We start from the raw sequence: 14590 nt of genomic DNA on the forward strand, positions 1-14590 counted from the left end.
TAACATTTTCACTGCTGGCTAGATGTTTCCCTAGCAGGTCATTATGCTTTGATGTGCTCTCTGCACCCTGGGTTTTATTAACTAATCACACACAGGCCAGTAGCCACCAGGGCGAATGGACCAAATTACATTTGGTTAAATAATGTTACACTGGACGTTCTCAGAAAACATGAGATAAGAGTCTTAAGGAAAAGTGACAATGTAGCCCTGGTCATTGTAAAAGACACGTTCTGGAATTTTAATTTCTGGTTAGAAATGAAAGACAAGTACTCACTTGTCTTACATCTTTTTTGAGACAATGCAGGAAATGAAAGATCCTAACGTGTGCAACAGGAAAAAAAAATTTGGTGGCAATGGAACAGGAAGTGGGGGAAGGGGGAGAAGAAAAGATCAACAGTCTCTAGTTTATTATGAATAGAAAGAAATTTCCAGAATTTACAAACACCCACATTATTCATTCCAAAGAGAGCTTTTGATTCAAAGGGATCACCCATGTCTCCTCCTCTTTACAGTATATACAAAGGAAGACACTGATTGCCTTTTCTTGTAATTTTGCTTCCATTCAATTGCCAATTTTAAGCTGACACTTGAAAATACCCAGCAGAATATATCCTTCTTCAGTTTCATTAACATGGCCTATTGCCTTACAGGAAAAAAAAAAATACAAAATTAAGATCAATTCTTGTAAGGATCTCAGCTCAACATCAAGGCTATATTACAAGAGATAGTATCAGCAAATAGAACTATACAATTGAGAACCAAAATCTATGGCACTATGATTCTTATTATATTACTTTTCTGAATTACAATCTTAAAACAAGGATCGTACCCTATTCTACTCTTGTTAGCCTTGTTTTAAGCATTTGCTCCACTCTTTCCAATAGAACACTGTATACCTCAGTTCCACATCCCCCCCCAAAAAAGATGTGCTGTAAGAAAAGTTACATTTTAATTAAAAAAATTACACATATAAATCAAAAACCTATGTTAAATATTTAATACTCTCTCCACCCAACGCAACAGTTCCATAGGAAATAATTTACAATGATGCTCTGTCGTACACGGTTTCAGCAGCAGATGAAATGTGTCTTGTAAATGCAATGAGCGTAAACTCATTCTCTTGTGGCACGGTGGCCCATCAGCTCATGTGGCCAGCTAAGTCCTTAAGGTTGAAGATGAAGTTTATGCAGACTCATTGTTCTGGTGTCACAGTGCTTTTTTCTTGGCACGATATAGAACGTGCAGTTCAGTCAACAAACTCCTGAGGATTGTGTAAAGTAAACAAACTGAAATGGGTGCATCGTACCATCTACTGAGGAGGAAGATGTGAGGTCCTGGTTGTGAATCATGAAATATTTAGAGTCTGGGTACCCATGAGTTAAAGGAGGATTTGCTGAGGTCATTTAGGTCTTCATTCTGAAAAGAAAAATGAAAGAATCCGTCATCATCAGCATCTCAAAACACACGTTCAATCACTTCTTTAGCGTTTTTCTTTAAAAAGGGACAGCAGGACAGCATGGGATAAACTGAAGTTACAGGCACAGGCAGTACTGAGTACTTCAGAAAAATAAACAAACTGTATTTAACTTCTTTTTTTCTTTTAAAATGCAAGAGTCTAAAGCAATCACAAAGTCACAATAGTCAATATTAAGTCAGCAAACCAATCGATGTGGTTTGGAGGTTTCAGAGGTTTAGCAACACAAAAACACAGAACACTTTGATGTTCTTATGATCAAAATAAAAACGTCCACTGAAGCTTTTGTGTAAAACAACTACAAAATATAGTAAGCAGGTTACCATCAGGCTATGTTTAATCTTCTTTTGATTAAAAGTCAAATGGAGATTTTAGAATTTGAAGTTGCAGGGTTTTCCCATTATAAAATCTGAAATTGGTTTTTAAGTTGACATTGGTTGATAGGAAAATTCTAGATGCAAAAGAATGTCTAAGCAAAAGAGACCTAGTTAATCATTAAATTTAAAAAGGGGGTTCTAATTTAGGTCTAACAGAGATAAGTTATTCTGGCAGAAACACAGCATTTCTTCTACGCAGTTTAAAAGTCAGATCACAATGAGCGTTACCCATTCCCCTTAGGAGTAGACCCCTTCTCAAACTTATAAAGTCTCATTCACTCTCAATCTTAACATTAGATAGTCCTTCTGAGAGCCTTATTTTTCACGCATCCAAAAGGTATCTATAGAAACATCAATATTTATAGGATGTCCTGAGAAGGAGGAGGCACAGCAGAGCTAATCAATAAATACCTGTCAAATAAGTAAATGGTTGCATTAAGTACTACCGAGGCTACAATGGTGAATTCTGCTATAGGCTCCGCTTTCCAGAAATTCTAGCGAGGAAGGTAAGCTTCATTCACAAATAGAGAATGCAAAGTTGAAACAGGGTGAATTCCACAAAAGGTACAATAGGTGTTTATCAGTGGTCCCCAATCTTTTTGGCATCAGAGACCAGTTTCATGGAAAACAATTTTTTCCAGGGCTGCAGAGAAAGGATGGTTTTGAAGTGATTCTCATAAGGAGCATGCAACCTAGATCCCTTGCATGCACAGTTCACAGTAGGGTTCACACTCCTATGAGGATTTAATGCTGCCACTGATCTGATGGGAGGCAGAGCTCAGGCGGTAATGCCAGCAACGGGGAGCAGCTGTAAATACAGATTAAGCTTCCCTGTCTCACTCATCCATCAGTCACTGCCTGATGTGTGTTTCAGTTCCTAATGGCCTACAGACCAGTAACAGTCCATGGTCCAGGGATTAGGGCCTCCTGCCCTGGATGTACAGAGGAGAGAAGAACATTTCTAGCTGGGAGCGTAAAGGAAGCACCTCACTGACACACTTGGCTTGGTTTGGAAGCCATGGAAGAGTCTGGAGGTGTGGAAATGGTGTTTCAGTGCTGGCACAGAGCAGGAACTCACTAAATATGAGTGGAAGGAATGAAAGGGACAAGGCACACTTCCCACGGAGGGCACAGGACAAAATAAGCCCAGGGGGGATGAGCACACAGCCCTGGTTAGGCCAAGTGAGGAAGGTAGTTTTGTCAGAACACAGGGTATCTGCAAAGGGGAAAGAGGAGAGACATCTACAAACGCGGGTTGTGTAGGTGGTGAGGCACCGTGAATGAGAGACCAAGACATCTTTAAATAAGTGAAGGGACCACAAGGACATGCTTTGTGATATGATCAGCACACAGCAGTAACGATCCATGTCCATGGCAAGGGCGGCAGCAGACCTGAAAGTCCACACAAGGTAAATGTTGACCAATACAAATTTTTTTTTTCCCCTCTGCCTCTCGCTCTCCTCTTTGCAGGAGAGTATGGCTGGGACCCACCAGCATTGATCGTCTACAAAACCGCTTCAGGTAAGCTGAAATTTACCAGATAAGGATTCAAGTTTTACTAAGAGATTTCTGTTCATTTCACAGTATTAACTTCAGCCCTAAATAACAGATAAAGTCTATGTTTCTACTTACAAATAAAGACTTGACATGGAGACATCAAGGTAAAAACAAACAAACAAAAAACCACACTAGGCTTGTCTCTTTTATTATCAAAGAGACAGGATTTACTTCATGTGGTGGCTACAAGTGAAACAATAACCTAACCTTTCTAAAACCCCAGAGATCTTACTTACTTTCAAGTTTCTTCTGAACCTATATTGCAATCTATCAAAATGTTCCTACCAGGATATCTATGTACAGCTTAACACAGTTTCATACATCCTAAAATTAGGTAAGAAGGCCATGTTTTATTAAAAGGCTTGAGACAAACATGCTGCCAATTTAAAAAGTCAAGGGTATGCTTTTGATTTTACATCTGGCTCTTATCCAGAAGAGCTGAATGAACAGCTTAGCACAGGAACAGACTATAACCAGCGGTGTCATCACACGTGCCAACCTGCATGGATGCACAAGGGTGGAAATTGGGGCCCCTTTGAGGAGAGGAAAAGAAAAATATATAGTGCCTGGAGGCTGAAATCTATTGCTGTGGACCACACACACATACCCTTGCACCCTTGAAACCATCCTGGTAATTTTCCACAAGCAGTATGGTCAAAGGGCAGGAAATCAAAGGATATATCAATTCCATCATATACCGTCCCCTCCAAAAAATTTCGGCATACTACTTTTCAAAGCCTTCATCATAAATCCTGATCAACACAGGCCTCAGTCACTAATGCAACCTACCAGTGCCAGCTGGTCTAGGAATAAGTGAGAAAGCGGTAGGTAAGGTTGACGTGGAGGGGACAGGAGCAGAAGCTATCGATAAGCAAGAGAGGAAAATTTAAAGGGACAGTCTGACGTTTGCCCAGTTTATTTTTGTGCAAGGGTGTGTGTGTGTCCGTACATAAAGTTTAGCTACTGAGTAAACAAGACAGATTTTTCACAAAGATCCTCAGTGAGGACTCTTGCGCACAGCCACCTCAGATCTGCATACTTATTCCAAGCATGCAGCATTGTTCAAAGCATGTTTGGAATGCCTTCTTCAAGTCCCCTTTCTTTCTTTCTTGCAACTGCCTTCTCAGCTTTGGGCATACCCTTTTGAATGGTCTCTATAGCAGCCAGTTTGGCCCTTGGAGGGCACATCTGATCTTTGGAGACAGGCAAAAAGCTTTGAGACCCAAATATGGTGAATAAAAGAGCTGATTAAGCTGGGTAATGGTTCCCAGTGAGGTACTATCTAAAGCCAAAGAACTCCAAAACTAAAGTTCCAAAAACATCACTGTAGAGTTTTGTTGGAAAGGAACTGTCCTAACTTTACAGACAGACCTTAGCAGATGCCTCATGGGACTTCAGTTTATCTGTCTATATGCCTACCACTACTTGCAATCCATAAGGGCTGAGCTTGAATAAAGCAACCCACTTGAAGAAGGGCAACCATGCAAATTTATTTGCATGCCTGGCATGATATAGTGACTAAACGACAAAAATACACATCTATGAATGTCTATTCATACATTTTTGCAACTTGGAAATATACCCATCCATTCTAAGCTCCCACAGTCATTAAATGCAATAAACATCTGTTGAGTGCCACAAATACAATGGTAAAGACTGTAATACATACTGAAAAAGAAGACATGGGTAATGTGTGTTTAATGCACTTTATATACACAATTTCAAGACTCCCAATCAACCACACAAGGCAAACATTGCTAGGATGTTTTACAAAAATTCATTTGTAGCACTCATAAACTGGAAACAAGAAAAAGCAAAACATATCCTTGGAGAAGAACTGTGTAAATATCAAATGGTGATGTTCCTGTGATCTATTCTCTCGAGTTACATCACTGGGGAATAACTTTTGAACCCAGAAATACGATGCACCTGGCACAAGATTTAGTAGCAGGAAATTACATTTTGACAAAAATTTCATCACCACATCAGCATCTATGGTCCGCATGTGTCTTCTCACAGGATAAAATCCGCCTAATCCCGTTGCCAGTAATGAAAAATGCAATTTTTAAAGCATTATCAAATAAGTCAACACTTGACTATGCTACTTGAGACCTATGGATTATTGCATTATTGTATCCAGTAGGAATTTACATCTCCTGGACTCGACCCACTTAAACTCTGCTGGCTAGAGCTGAAAAACAAATAAAGCTTCTGCTTCCTTTCACACTGTCCTCAGCCTACTGATTAGTCTCCACTGGGTGAGCAGCTGAAACAGCATACAGTTATGATATAAGCACAAAAGAAGGATCTGCTCCTTTTCAGCAATACATTTTTAGTCAAACCCACTGTCTAAAAGTTTTTATCTTGTATTTAAACACCTTGAAACTTCCTGCCAACTTATTAAGTGCAACATAGTTGAAATACCTGGTTAGAACACCACTTTCTACTTTACTAAGAAAACAGAAGTAAAAATATTGTAAGTTGCTTGGCTGTTGTCATGCACTAAAATGTAGCCAGAAAGAAACTCTTCTTCATCCAACTATGGCTGGGAAAAAAAAAAAAAAAGACTATAGTAATGACTTTTCTTCAATGGAGATCATTGTTTGAGATCTTACACTGTAGACTCAACTAGAAAAATTCATATAAATAAATTCCTCCACTTGAAGAAATGTGTCAAACAGCATATTTCTCTTTCGCTTAACATAAACAGCTGTGACTGAAAACAAAAAAACCTTCAGCATAATAAAGAAAATTTATAAGAGACAGTAAATGTAAGGAAGGAATAAACATAATTCATTATAATCATTATAATTCCTGTCACCTAAGGAAAACTACTATTTAGCTATGGTTCTGATTTTACTATTTACTTAAAAATTTTGAACTTTTAATATTCTATATCTAATGTCAAAGATGTTTAAGTAGCGAGGAAGATAGTGCTTTAATAGATTTAATATTTAGATCTTTCCCATTCTGAAAAATCTGTGATAAGATAAAATGTTAACCAACTTTTTAAACCTTCTTGGTATTTTAACCCCTTTCCCATCCTCCCAATTCATTGTGTATGGGGAGAAGTATGATGATTTAAAAGCAGGAAAAAAAAAAAAAAAACCAAAAACCCTCTGGCTTCTTGGGTTTGTTTTCCAAATGCCTAAGTCCTTAAGGAAATGGCACATGCAAAGCATTTAGAAAAACTGGTGGGGGCATAAGGGAACTCCTTTCAGAGAAGATTACCTTTGATTGGGATTAGAAAAAGAAAGAAGGTGGAAGGGATGTGAGAGCAGAGAGGTTGGTGGGGAGCTCTGTACCTTGCAGGATGCTGAACGCACCGGTGATATCTCTCTTTATCCTGTCTTCCCAGATTTGTTCATTTCTTTTTCACACAGTTATATTCAACTGTGTACCACTAACCATGACCACAGTTTATTTCTTTGGCTACCCCACTGATGCTAATGCAATTAATTCACAGTCACGTATGGATATGAGAGTTGGACCAAAAAGAAGGCTGAGCACCAAAGAATTGATGCTTTTGAAGTGTGGTGCTAGAGAAGACTCTCGAGAGTCCCGTGGACAGCAAACAGATCAAACCAGTCAACTCTAAAGGAAACCAACCCTGAATATTCATTGGAAGAACTGAAGCTGAAGCTCCAATACTTTGGCCACCTGATGCAAAAAAGCCAACTCACTGGAAAAGACCCTGATACTGGGAAAGTTTGAGGCCAGAAGGACAAGGGATCGACAGAGGATGAGCTGGTTTCATGACTCACTGGACATGAGTTAGAGCAAACTCCAGGAGATGGTAAAGGGCAGGGAAGCCTGGCATGCTTCCATGGGGTCACATGGGGTCACAGAGTTGGACACAACTGAACAACACATGGCCAATTTAAAGCTGACCGAGCCTTCTAGAACGCTTCCGTATAATAGAACACCTTAGAAAACACTGCAAAATTACTGTTTTTAAGTGTACCTGAAACCTGAAAAACAGGCCCAGTAATTCTTTTTTAAATCATCAGTATCAAATACATTTATAGTCCCCGAAGTGTACCATGCAGTCTCAGATGGATAAGCAAGAGCAGGGATCTGTCTGATGGACTGGGTGAAAGTCCTTATGCAAAGAATTTCCTGGCTCAGAGTTTGGCTTGTACCAAGCGCGCTTGACGGTAGCATCTAAGGCGGAAGCAGAGTTACCAGCCCAGCTACCCAAGGAACAGAGAATTAAATCCAGACAGCTTCAAGTGTGGGCCAGGGGGACTGTCTCTCTGCTTTTCACAAGGTACTACTGAAGTGTACAGGCAACCTGAGACTTTGGGAAAAGACAGATCTAAGTAGTGAAAAAACATTCTCTTTTAAAGCCTTCAGACCATCATCACCAAAAAGAAGGAAAAAAAAATCAAGTGAGGATTGAACTCAAGAAGTCAAGTCGGAAGTAAGACCCAAGGTATTTGCTACTTTATGTTGAAAGGAGACAGTCATTTTAGCTAAAGAAAGGCAACCAACCTCTTTCAAAATAGGCCAGAAGTGAGCTGGAAAGACTTGGTTTCATGGTCTTAAATGGCAAAGGGTAACCGACCGGCCAAGCCAGTGCTTTAATGGAGCTGCTTAAATAGCAGTTTTGCCCAGTGCGAGTCACATGGGGGAGGGCTGGTGAAAATAACACGGTTGCTGGCCAGCCCTTCCATGGTGCAGAGTTGCCAAGGAAAGAAATTCAGGGAGAGCTGCCAACATGTGAGAGGCCATCTCACTCCAGCTTCCCTTTTGTCCCAGGGAAAGACCTTCTGGCAGGGCTGGTGACTTCAGGAGACCACCAATGAAGACAGGCACACGTATTATGCACAGGAAAGAAGAGAGGGAGGGACCAAGACCCTGCCCATCGCACCTGTGGGCTCCCGCTGTGGTCCAGCCAGGTGAGGCTGGACCGGGTGATGCTGGATTTCTCCTTCCCCAGCAACAAAGGGGCAGAAGATGCAAGGCGCTGGAAACCTTTTAAGAAGGCTAGGGACTTATGGAGAAGCTGGTTTAAACAATGACAACATATGGTCCTCAACCATGAAAAGTATTCCATCAATGATCTACTAAGGAAATCTGAATAAATATTCAGAAATCTCTGAAGCCAAAGACTAATCACTTCAGTTACTACCCATATTTTTCTTAAAGATGGAGCATGCTGATAAAGCCAAAGGTAATTAAAACATAAAGCAAAGGGGGTGTCAACACCCTAATAGTCTCCCCCACTAAATGTGAACCCAAATGCCTCAAATCTCTCTTCTGCCAAAATTCTAATCTATCCCCATGTAGTAGTACGAGAAAATCAAGGCAGAGGAAGTCAGAGAAACAATCCCTCTAACATTTCAAGTCAGATCACGTGTGCTGGGGGACAGGAAGTTTTCATTTTCAAAGAGCTCAACTAAAATAAACCTGTTACTTGAAGACATGAAAATAATATCATCTCATCTTCCCTACCTGAGGAAGAAGGTCATAAAAGTTGCTTTCTTCCGCTTTCATGGGAGCGCTTTCTGCAGTATATTCTCCCCAACAGGAATTACAATTGCACCTCTGAGGTTTATACTGTAATTTCATACCAGTTTTGTTTGTTTGTGTCATGTTCAGAAGTATGGGACATAGCTTTTATTTGGCTCTGATACAAATCTGTAGACTTAAATGACAATCACTTCATTTACAATGTGGTGTAGAGAGAGTAAAAAGTGTTTGCAAAACCATTTCTATTAATTAGGCAAAAGGAAAGCGGGTGAACCTCATCCCCTTGCCTTTATTTTTTGCTGTTAAACACTAAATAGACGTCACAGTCTTTGCCCACTCCCTAGAGTCTTCTCGTAAACTGAAAGAAACAAGCGCCTGAGTGTACCTTCGAGTAACTGTCCGGCTGCTCAGTTGTTCATTATCAGCCATCATCAGCATTTTTGTAACAGCCCAGGAACAAGAGTGTAGAACAAGTATTCGCACAGACGGCCGTAGGTCTGCAGAGGGCTGAGGCAAGGATCATTAACGCCACTGACATCACTTTTGGCAGCCAGAGAAAAGGGAAAACCTGTGTTTAATCTATTTCCTACTCACCACAAGTTTTAGTCGGAGTCCCCGATAATATGGGTTGTGGTTGACTTTATGGAAGAACTTGGTAATGCAAGAAAAATGTACTGAATTGTACAAGCATCTTTCAAAGGAACCACGAGGTACCACAGCCATGTGGCCCTGATCTCCCTCCTGTAGGTGTTTTGGTCATTAAACTGGCCTAACAGAGAGCAGGGCCATTGCCAGCTGGTCCTACGAAGGTCAGACTCAGTAGAGGACTTTCCCTACTACACGCATCTGATTAACATCTCCTGAAACACATCATTCTAAATCACAAATAAAAAGGATTTAGCCTTTGTCTTCCTTCTTTTTGCTTTGAGTATATCAAGGGGAAGTGTTGGGAAGAATTCATCTGGGATTTTTGGCAGTTAAATATGCATGTACATGCTCAGTTACTCAGTCATGTCTGACTCTCTGTGACCCCAGGGACTGGAGCCCACCAGATCCCTCTGCCCATAGGATTTCCCAGGCAAGAATACTGGAGTGGGTTGCATTTCCTTCTCCAGGGGATCTTCCCAACATAGGGACGGAACTCGTCGCTCCTGCATCTCCTACATTGGCAGGCAGATTCTTCACTACTGCACCATGTAGTTAAGTGAGCTGTTTTTCTTTTTTTTCCTTAAGCAGCCTAAATAATGAAAGAACACTCTCTGAAACCAACTCTTTCCCTTGAGTTGCCACTACCTGAGTGATACGCAAATAACCTGTAAGCAATCTTGCCTTCTAAAATGTAGTTTAGGACACTCCACCCACAAAGGTTATTTTGAGAATGAAGATAGAGCCATTACACGGTTGTTGCATGTTTTTAGACTGATCAATTTTAACTCAGGACTTATGTCCAAGTTAAACTTAAAAAAGAAAAAAAAAACTAAGAATGTACATTCTCTCTTCTCCTGCTTCTCTTCCCTCCGTAATTTTGGGCAAGTTACAAACTCTTGTAAACCTCTGTGCTGTCACCCATAACATAGGCTAACAGTGCCCATTCTATAGGGTCATCTCTTGAGGTTCAGCGAGATAACACATGAAAAGTTCTCATCATTGTGCCTTGCATATAATAAGCCCTCAGACATTAACTCTTACTGGTACTATTCTCATGAAGAACTAGAAATCCTTGGATCTCCTATCCCCTTCTGATAACCCGAATACATGGCAGACAAAAATGTCCTGGTGGGAGAAGGAAGCAACAGGGAAGCCACAGACAAGATGGCGGCCAAGAACCGAACCTGAAGTCAAGATTAGGAGGTGTCTTGGGAAGAGAGAAAAGTTACTTCAGAGAGGAGGTGGGTATGGGGGAAAGGCCAGAACAAAACATAAAAGTAGTAAAAGTTGTAGCAGTAAAATGCTAAAAGTAGGACCTTGTGAGATGAAGTCCTTGATCTTTAGACAAAAAGTCTTGTCTTCAGACAAGACAAAGACCTGCTTACCTACTGAATACAAAGGGAACAGCTCCAGTTGAACACTGGGATAAACAGCATCACCAGGTCTTTGAGCAGCTCTTCAATGGATGCCATCTACAGAAATGTCACAGAAAGGCCACTTCTGCTGCTTGCCAGGAAGAAATTAGAAGCTTGAAGATCCCCACCCTATCTAAGTCAGCTAACGAAAAGACTTATGCATGAAAGAATTTACAAAGAGTTCTCATGAATAGGCTTAAATGGATGGTCACTGGGACTCTTAGGCACTCTCTCCAGGTGCTAAAGCATGTTTCTAATTGTTGGGGAAGGGACTGAGTGCTTGTTGTTTCCGAATTCTTTTCCCCAATCTCTCAACTGAACAGGAGAGTGAGGTCAATGCTGCTTGAGGAACTTGACGAAAAACTGAAATTGCTGCCAGATGCACATGTCTAATTGTTGGCAGCTGGAAAAGGAAGGGAAGACATCAGAAAGATGATCTGGAATAATTGATAATGGACACATCACTCACATCTCTAAGGTCTCTGAAGCAGTGATGCATATTTCTAACCAACTGCAAACACTTCTTTATTGTCTCAGATAAGGGGGCAAAGCTCTTCCAGTGGAAAAGGGGGGCTGACCTTTCATGCACTGACCCCAGGCTCCTGGTCCTCCACTTTCATCTTTCAAGTCTCACCACCCACTGTGCCCATTCTTCCCTCTTTTCTTCCATTATCAGACATCTCAGCCTTGTCATTTTTAACTTGGAAAATGATATTTGCTGAAAATTCCCTACCAGCATGCTGAATTAAGTGCTTCATGCCAGTTCAGGGCTGAACTAGAAGCATTCTGAAGACAGTTGGGCCAAGTTCTTAATGAAGATGTAGTGACAACTCTTAAGGAATTCTTATGAAGAATATTTACTGGGGGCTCTGAGGTAATCACAGTCCCAAAGGAAATAAATGGGGTCTGTGAAGGTGATCCCCAGCCCCACTGGAGTACCAGGCAAAAGTCACCTGGACTTTAGCTAAACGGTACTTGTGGGGCTAAGCCCACTTCTCACGCCTGAGACCTCCTGCTGCTGCTAAATCGCTTCAGTCATGTCTGACTCTGTGCGACCCCATAGACGGCAGCCCACCAGGCTTCCCCATCCCTGGGATTCTCCAGGCAAGAACACTGGAGTGGGTTGCCATTTCCTTCTCCAATGTGTGAAAGTGAAAAGTGAAAGTGAAGTTGCTCAGTCGTGTCCGACCCTCAGCGACCCCATGGACTGCAGCCCTCCAGGCTCCTCCATCCATGGGATTTTCCAGGCAAAAGTACTGGAGTGGGCTGCCATTGCCTCCATGTATTCCATGAAGTCTCTAGAGCAATAATTCTCAATTTGAATGGGTAGGGATAATTTCCCCCCTCAAGGGACACTTAACAATGCCTGGAAACACTTTTGGTTGTCACAGTTGGAGTTAAAGTAAGAGAGAAGCTGTTGGTATTTAGTAAGTAGAGACCAGAAGTGAAAAGTGTTAGTCGCTCAGTTGTGTCCGACTCTTTGCAATCCTATGGACTGTAGCCTGCCAGGCTCCTCTGTCCATGGGATTCTCCAGGCAAGAACACTGGAGTGAGTTGCCATTTCCTTCTCCAGGAGATCCTCCCGACCCAGGGATCAAACCTGCATCTCTTGGATTGGCAGGAGGGTTCTTTACCACTAAGTCCCCTGGGAAGCCCACAGCAAAGAATCACCTGGCCCCAAATGTCAGTTGAGCTGAGTCTGAGGAACCCTGTTCTGAAGTTATTGCTATAGCAGAGGAAATGGAGGAAGACATACACATGCTTATCAGCTGTTTCTGGAATCCCCACCAGTTTTAGGGAAGAATCAGAGGGAAGACGTGCTCTTGGTTCTCAGGCTTTATTTCTGACTGTCACACCATGACTTGAGTCCCGAGGGTGCCTCCCAACTTATCACTGATGGGAAGTTACCTCTACTGAGTCCTGCAGCCTCATGACCTAGAAGACATCTAGTTAATCTGATTAACCAGTCCTACCCCACGTTTGCCTCTGTCCCTGCTCCAAAGGAAAACAGGAATCTTCTGGATGCAGGGAACAAAGCTGACTGAAGACGTTAGATTAGCAGGATTGCTGAGGCCAAAGCAACAGATCTAGGGGAAGACTATCATGGTGTGATGATGCTCTTCTTATTCTGACCCACAGGAGACAGATCAACCCCACAAGGAAATGCATCTGAATACTCCCAGGTCTGTATCTCTGCCCAGCCGAGCCAGGACCTTCTGTCTGGTCTTGGATGAGTCATTTGATCTCATTTTGCCTCCACAGTACAATGAAGTGGAGAAAACACCTCGTTTTCACAGTCACTTGCAAAACTCCATTAGATAACAAGAGAAGGACATTGTGAAGCAGAAGACAGTTTCCTTATGTGGCTTGTGACTATTAGTCCTGCTCATTGCCCTTCAAATATCTGGGAGAGGGAAAAAAATTAAGGATTAGGTCAACTCTATTCCAGAGTTAGTCAACTTTTAAATTAAATCCACTAACTTTGCTCTCTCAGGGGCGACTCCTAAGTCACAAAACTGTTTCCCACACGTTTTCACTTTATGAAATAAATATCCACCTTGGAAGATGATTTATTACCAAAAAAAAAAAAAATAGTCAAAGTACAAGACTGAGATAGAAACAGCAACTGGAATTTCTAAATATAAGATGTGTTCCCAGGAAGACACTTTTAGGTCTGTTTTCCCTCAACTTAAACTTGAAGAAAAATAACAGAGGAGGTGGAAGAAGCGGGCAGGGTACATGTACCATCATCAGTAAGAGAATTTAGGGTTCAAAATTCTAAAATCTAGACCATGAGCAGAAAGAACAAATTGATTTCCAGGTAGTTAGATACAGATTTTTTTCTGATAAAACTTCGTGATAGTAATAAGAACAGATCCTCTTTTCAATACTGGCCCCAGAAGCTGCTACGGTCCTAAGATACACAAAGAAAACAATAGCTTCTATTCTTTCTTGACTGTAGTCTGAGCTGCTGACAAAATGCCTTCAAAATAAAACCGAACCACACAATTTCACCATTACTATCCACCAGCGACAGGCTATAATTAACACTTAATTAACAGCTCTATGATGAGCTCTGCTGAATTCTGCTCAAAAATTGCCTTACATTTTTTCCATAAAACCAAGTCACCAGTGGACAATGGCCTACCTGTTTACTTGGTTTCTCCACGCTTTCCTTCCTCAACAATCAGTTAAAGAAGAATGGGACTAGGTTGAGGTCCAGACCAAGACGGATTCTTCAGAGATACTTGTCTTCCGACTTTCAGCTCTCCTCACTCCCAACCATCAGCAGTTCCTAACAGAGACCCTAACACAGCCACTGACTTAACACACATAGTGTCTTCTTGGAACCTCAGAGAACTTCCAGTAGAAATAAAAGCCCTTGCAGAGTCTTTCAACAGAGGTGCAAGCACTGGGAACACCCAGATCTTTGCTAATTCCCGTGCTACAGGCATTAGCTGGAGAAAGTCAATAGGAAAGTGACTTGAGAACCACTGCACATAAGTAAATAAGCTAGGACCCTTCTCCACGGTGGCCTTCTGCCCCTGCCTGTGGCTATTCAGTGGTTTATTAGCACTTGTTCCAGAGACAAAGCCAGGAAATATAAGAAAAACTCAACAAAAAGTGACTCACACAATATCACT

The 14590-nt window shown here is 41.5% G+C and overlaps 1 protein-coding gene across 1 annotated transcript in view; it reads right to left on the bottom strand.

Annotated features, from left to right (window-relative positions):
- Positions 1 to 385: 385 nt before the first annotated feature.
- The window catches only part of IRS1 (insulin receptor substrate 1), a 64292-nt gene continuing 50087 nt past the window's right edge, over positions 386 to 14590 (bottom strand). The window contains exon 2 of the mRNA XM_003585773.6: positions 386 to 1416. The gene's annotated coding sequence lies outside the window, so the exon portion shown is untranslated. The remainder of the gene's footprint in view (positions 1417 to 14590) is intronic.

Source organism: Bos taurus, chromosome 2 (genome assembly GCF_002263795.3).
Source record: "Bos taurus isolate L1 Dominette 01449 registration number 42190680 breed Hereford chromosome 2, ARS-UCD2.0, whole genome shotgun sequence".
NCBI lineage: Eukaryota > Metazoa > Chordata > Mammalia > Artiodactyla > Bovidae > Bos > Bos taurus.